The sequence below is a fragment of the Drosophila virilis genome, chromosome 4, assembly GCF_030788295.1.
Source record: "Drosophila virilis strain 15010-1051.87 chromosome 4, Dvir_AGI_RSII-ME, whole genome shotgun sequence".
In the NCBI taxonomy this organism is placed as follows: domain Eukaryota; kingdom Metazoa; phylum Arthropoda; class Insecta; order Diptera; family Drosophilidae; genus Drosophila; species Drosophila virilis.
Genome location: NC_091546.1, coordinates 28,928,556 through 28,935,187, shown reverse-complemented (window position 1 = coordinate 28,935,187; position 6,632 = coordinate 28,928,556).

The window sequence follows — 6,632 nt, the reverse complement described above, 5'->3', positions numbered from 1 at the left end:
TATTGGTGCTGATCAAGAATATATATACATTATGGGGTCGGAGTTGCTTCCTTCTGCCTGTTACATACATACATACATACATTTTGATTTTGCACAAATACAATAAACCCTTATCCCCATTTTTAATGTGTTCAGGGTATAAAAATAAATCGCTCTGGGGGAACGCAAACAAAATTCAGACATTCTTATACTGGAACTAGGGTATAAAAAGTTGACTGTTTGCATTGGCAATATTACACTTTTTATAATTATATATGTATAACAATTTTTTTGGATCAAATATTGAGGTTAGGTTGACGCCAAGACTTTAATATTATTTAATACTTACGAAGATAAAGCGGCAAATGGGACTGGAATTTGCCTCGTGGAACTCGTGCTGGAATGGCAGTATCTTGAATTTATGACCGGTTTGCGCTGGCTCTTTGCACACGGCACACTCAAAATCCTCTTTGACCTCGTCGGGCAATTTCATGGAACGGGAGTGCTTCTAAAGCCCGCTTGGATGCCTCCGGCACCGCGATATCCATATCATTAACATTTTTGATGGCCAGCACCTGAAGACGGCGATAATGCAAATCATTGGCACCCTCTGGTCCTGTTAGCGTATGTCCCAGTTCCTCAAAGTAAATCGTATACGATTTCTCTCATATGTAAGTACAATAAGTTATAGAATTTGAACGCAATCTCAACTATTCGTATATTGAGTTGACACAAGCCTAGGGCTTAGTGTATTTAACGGCTAAGTATATTGTAAGAGGTTTATCCATCTAAAATGTGTTCTAGAGCTATGATTAGTCTTAAAGTTTCCTTCAACTAGTCTAAATTTACAGGCATATACTGGCATCTCATGCGATCCAAAATTTCTGGCGGGGCCTTTCATCTGGCCTTTGAGGCTTCGTACGGCATGCCTGCCGACTGGTTGTTCGTTCTCCAAGGACCAGACGAACGAATGCCGAAGTCGTGGCTTGCTGATGCTGACACGAGCTACGAAGTTAGTCGCCAGCCTGCCTTCAGCAAAGCTGGTCGATGCTGCTTTGCGTCGCTTCGTTTTCGAAGTACATTGAGCGAAAAAGTTTAGAACTTACGATCGACGCACTGTGCTTGTGCTTAATCCATGAAATGCATGCTTTATTTAAATGAGATATTAACGATTAAATTTACAGGAAAGTTTAAGAACTTTTATAATTTTTACACAAGGCGCTTCTTGCGCAATAACTATGTTAAGAAAATAGCACACATAGATTGGTTTCACTTTTCTTTTTGGACAGTGTATGCTCGAGAAAAGTTCTTGTCTCAGCCAATAGCATGCGTGCACCTTTCGTTGTATGCGTGAATTATACATGCATAAGATCTTTAAAGTATGTATGTATGTTATTCACTGTATGTTATTCACTGCTCTGGCTTTAGTTGGCAAGAAATTAATTTTGTTAGTTTTCTAGCGCAGATCATGACCTATCCCAAATTTGTGTTGATATATGAATGCATTTTGTGTACTGAGGTTGGCTCCGCAGAAAAAACCCGAAGGTCATATTTAGTTATGACCCCATTATAATTATAATGGTCTCCTCGCGGTGTTCCCTGCGTACTTTGTTCTTTATAATTCGAGCAACAAAAATAATAAAATAAAAAATAAAAAATAATTAAATGTATCTTTGAAAAAATAATAATTTAATTAATAATTTCAAATATAAAAAATAACATAAATATTTGCATCGACTTAAAAATACAAATTTGTTTGTACGGAGTACATAAAATGCATTCATATATCAACAGAAATTTTGGGTAGGTCGTGATCTGCGCTTAAAAACTAAGAAAATTGTTTCTTTGCCAACCAGAGACTTTGCCAGAGCAGTGGATAACAACACATTCAAATATGCTGTTATGTAAGTTAATTCCAAAGTTTATTAAACGATGAAAAAAATATAATTTTTAGGGAAGCAAGACTTCCTTTATTTGATGTTAATTTGCAACTGAATAAACTTAAATCAATTCTAGCCCTAGTAACCTGTGGCTTAGCGGCAGCGGCGTTGGCAGCGGCGTCGCTGCTGATGTTGTTGGCCCGTTGGGCAATTCTTCTTGGAATTTTCGGCGGTTGCCAGTCGGCGCGTGGAGGAAATGGCACAGACACCAAGTCAGCATTTTGCTGCACTTCTTATGAGGTGTTGCAATGCTTCTTATTGAGACTGTATGAATTTATTTGTTGTTAACTCTTCCCCCTTTGATTTAAGCTTGTCCTCAAGCGATCATCAGAAGAAAAGTATATTGTTGAACCCGAGGTTGTTGGCATCTGTATTTTGTATTTGGATATGTGTTAGTTCTTTTTTGGGTCTCTCTTGTTTTTTGTTCAGTTGCAGTATTATATTTTTCTTCATTACGTGTAATACACAGGTAAGAAGGATGGCAACTGTGAACAGAGTTATGAAACCGACTCTATTTGCTATAGACTGCGTCTGAAGTTTTTGAATGTTTTTTATGTTGTTGATGTGCAATTCTTCTAATGCTTCCAGAGAAAGAATCTTTATTCTTTCGTTTTCTATTGGGGTTATTTGTATTTTGGGATTTCCTGGGGTCATGACGGTGACCTCTAGGTTGCTGAACTCTTGTTTGTTGATGAATAAGGTTTCGTTCCAGAAGTTAATCATGTAGGTGCCTCTCACTCGTTTCTTCTCTTCTTGCCATCTAATAGTGCCGTTGAAGTCGTTCACTAGTATAAGTCCATCGTCGATTTCCTAAAGCCACAGAGCGCTTGCTCTCCACTAACTAACTTAGGTATACAATTATTAGTGTTCATGTTTACAATTTTTGAATTGTTACAAATTTTAATATTATGGTATCTTTTAGAATTGTTGTTTATGCCATAGATTGTTTTATTACAATGAAGCAGTTCGTTAAATTCTAAATTTATTATATTGTTGTTTTTCACTACTGGCTTTTTTATAGTATTTTTGCATTCTATTTCTTCTAAATTTGGAATTTTTACAATATAAAACAGAGTGGTTCCATTATGCAAAATGGATACATCTGCGAATTAGAGCATTTCTTCAATATTTAAAGGTGGCATGTTGCTTTTATTAAAATTATCGTTTACTATCTCTATTTCTTTTTCGCCAAGTAGGAATATATTTATTAAATTCAATTTCGCCCATTGTATGGCGTACTTAATATTAATTATTTCTTCTTTTATGAGCCTAATTTGATTTTGTAAGCTAATAGCTATCTCATCACTTATGAGAGATACCTTTCTTATGCTATTGGTTAAATCGTTTGAGATTTTCGTGAGCTTATTAATTCGATCTTCTAATTGTCTGTTTATAATAAGCTGTTCATTGTCGTTTTCTATTAGTTTGTTTATGTTGTCAGTAAGCATTATTAAGTCGTCAGTGTCCGGGCTGCCGGCTACATACTTCCAAGCTGTGCCTATAATGTTGATCGCTCTAGTCTTCGTTTATGGAAAAGTGATATTGTGTCGAAAGTGACAATAGCTTGCGTTATTTCGTGACGTAAAGTGTGGTATAAAGTATTGGTTCTTAAGTCTTTTTCGGTGTAAAAAATGACTTGTATGACTTGTACGATTCGTGTTGTCGATGTCTGTAGTTTCCCTATTCCTTTTAGAATTGTAATTGTCTGTGCGTCTGTGTAGTTCAAGATTTCCAAGTGTCCTGTTGCTTTTATGGTCATCATTAATAGGAATCTGTTATTTTTATGTATTATTTTGTCAGTTGTTGTTAGTACGGTTGTGTTTCTATTTTCTTTAACTATTTCCTTTTTGTATCTGGGTGACAGTTTGGTACCTAGTCTGGTATTGACTTTGACAAATATTTCTTGACCTGGTATATAAGTTCGTATGTCGTTACATTTTTTGTTATGATTCTGTCAATGTTCTCCTTCCTAGCTTTTTCGTATTGGTCTGGGTCTGTAGTCACGTTTCTGCCGAAGAATATGTTTAATGGTCTCTTGTTAGTTGTCGAGTGTATAGTGTAGTTATAATCGTATATTGATTTGTTTAGTAGTTCTTCGAATGTTCTGTGTTCCTGTTTTCTTTTGTTGCATCTCATAATATCTGATAGTGTTGAATGAAATCTTTCTACCTGTCCATTCACTGCGCGTTTGTAGGGTGGTGTTTTATAAACTTCTATATTTAATTGGTCCTGCATCATAAAAGTGATTGAGGCTGAATTAAGGAATATTTCGTTATCTATTACAACGGCTTTAGGTACGCCAAAATAAAAAAGGATTTCATGAAGTGGTTTTTTAATGTCTTCTATTGCCCCAGATTTAATTATTCGTCCCTGACCTAATTTCGAAAATTTGTCTACTGCCGTTACTACAACGTTTTTTTCTGTCGTGTATATGTCGATGTGGATTGTGTGTCCTGGGTATTCGGGGATTGGTGTTTCTTTGAGTTTTGGGTTAGTGGGATGCCTATCGTAATTTTCTTCTTTACAAACCTGACACTGTTTGACTAATTCTGTTATTCGTTGCTTCATTTTTGGGAAATAGAATCTTTCGGACAATTGCATTTTGTTTTCTAGTGCGTTGCGGTGGGCTCTGTTGTGTGTAACCAATATCTTCTCATCTTGTTCTGTTTCATTTGTTAAATCGTTTACTTGAGACTGTGTAAATCTAATCTAGAAGTTACTAAAATGTTGGGGATATATCTGCTGAATTTGGTTCATTATTTCTTCTGAGGTTATTATTCCGTTGATTACGGATGGGTTTAGATGAGCTTTCAGTATATGCGTAAGGTCGTGTTCTGAAAAATTTGGTCGAGTTATTGTATGCCTGTGGAATGTTGGGAATGGGATATGGAATTCGTAAGTTGTTTCGTTGGCTCTACTGAGAAATATCTGGTTTTTGAATGCGTTAATTGGAGCTTCTATGCTCGGAATTAAGTTGTGGCTTGAACTGTCTGCACTGTGTTGGGTGGAGGCTACTGATCCAATATTATTGATCACAGGGATACGTGATAGCGCGTCGGCTACAATGTTATCCCTACCTGGCTTATAGAGGAGTTCGTAATCGAACTCTTCTAGGTAAGCTTTCCACCTCTTTATCCTAGCGTTGCCGTTCCAACTGCTAAGAGAGTGGGTTAAGGGTTGATGGTTGGTGTAAAATTTTACACTCGCTTTACCGTAGAGGTAATTCTTGAGGGCTTTTAAGGCCCAAATTATTGCCAAGATTTCCCTTTCATTGGTGGCGTAGTTCTCCTCTGTTTTAGAGAGAGTTCTAGAGAGGAAACAAATGGGTCGCTTGTTCTGGAATAGGACAGCCCCAATAGCAAAGTTGGATGCATCTGTTGTTAGATGGAATTCTTTGCTGAAATCCGGGTAATGGAGTATTACCTCATTCGAAACTAGGGAATTTTTTACTTTATTGAATGCTTCGATCGCTTCTTCGTTGAGATTAATGAGCTTTTTAGCTGATTGATTTTTGGACACGCGTCCATCTTCCCCTCTTAAAAGAGAGGTTAGGGGCTTTGCCAGCTTAGCGAAGTCTTTTATAAACCTCCTATAATAGCTGGCAAGGCCAATAAACGATCTTAAATCTTTGAGTGTTTTTGGAAGTGGGTACTTCCTTATTGTCTCAATTTTGTTTGGATTAGTTTCTATCCCCTTGTCTGAGATGACAAATCCCAGGAATTCTACTCTGCTTTTAAAGAACTCGCATTTGTCCAACTGACATTTCATGTTGGCTTCTTGTAGAGTTCTGAATATGGCGGCAAGGTGCTGCGCATGCGATTCATCATCTTTGCTAAAGATAATGATATCGTTAATATAAATGAAGCATATTTTTCCAATATGCTCACGAAGGATGTCGTCAAGAGCTCTCTGGAAAATTGAGGGCGCATTCTACCGAATGGGAGTCGTGTAAAGTCGTATTTTCCGTTGTTAACGGAGAAGGCAGTTTTTTCTATGTCTGACTCCTTAAGGGGTATTTGATGAAAGCCACTTTTCAAATCTAAGACAGAGAAAACTTTGTTATAGCCTAGCTGTGCTTGTACCTCGTTGATTTCGGGTATAGGGTATTTGTCTGCGGTAGTTTGTTTATTTAGTTTCCTGTAGTCTATAACCATACGATATTTCTTTTGCCCGGAGGCATCTAATTTTTTCGGAACAATCCACACAGGTGAATTGTATGGGGATCGGGAGGGTCGGATGATTCCGTCCTCTAAAAGTTCTTTGATTTGGCTGTGTACTTCGTCTTTTAAAGACACTGGAAATTGGTAAAATTTTGAATATATGGGGGAGTCGGTTTTTGTTCGAATCTCTGCTCTGACGTTGGTTGTGTATGTCAGTTTTTCGTCCGGATTGGCAAATAGGTGTGGGTGCATTTTAACTAGTTGATTAAGGCTATTTTTTGTTCGTTTGTCATATGTTCTGTCCGTGGTATTACCGTGTTGACCGACTGTGACGGCCTCGAAGGGTTTTTCCTTTGGAATAGGTTCGGACACGAATTTCGGTTGGACGTAATTTCGGTTTAATCCTGTATCTATTAGTATTTTGAGTAATTTTCCGCTCCGCATCTTACATTCTATGTAAGGAAGAGAGGAGCTCTTTATCCTAAAAAATTAATGTCTGAGTGTTCGTGTTGGGTATTTTGTCCGTCATCTGTTTCTTCAATTTGTTGGGCGT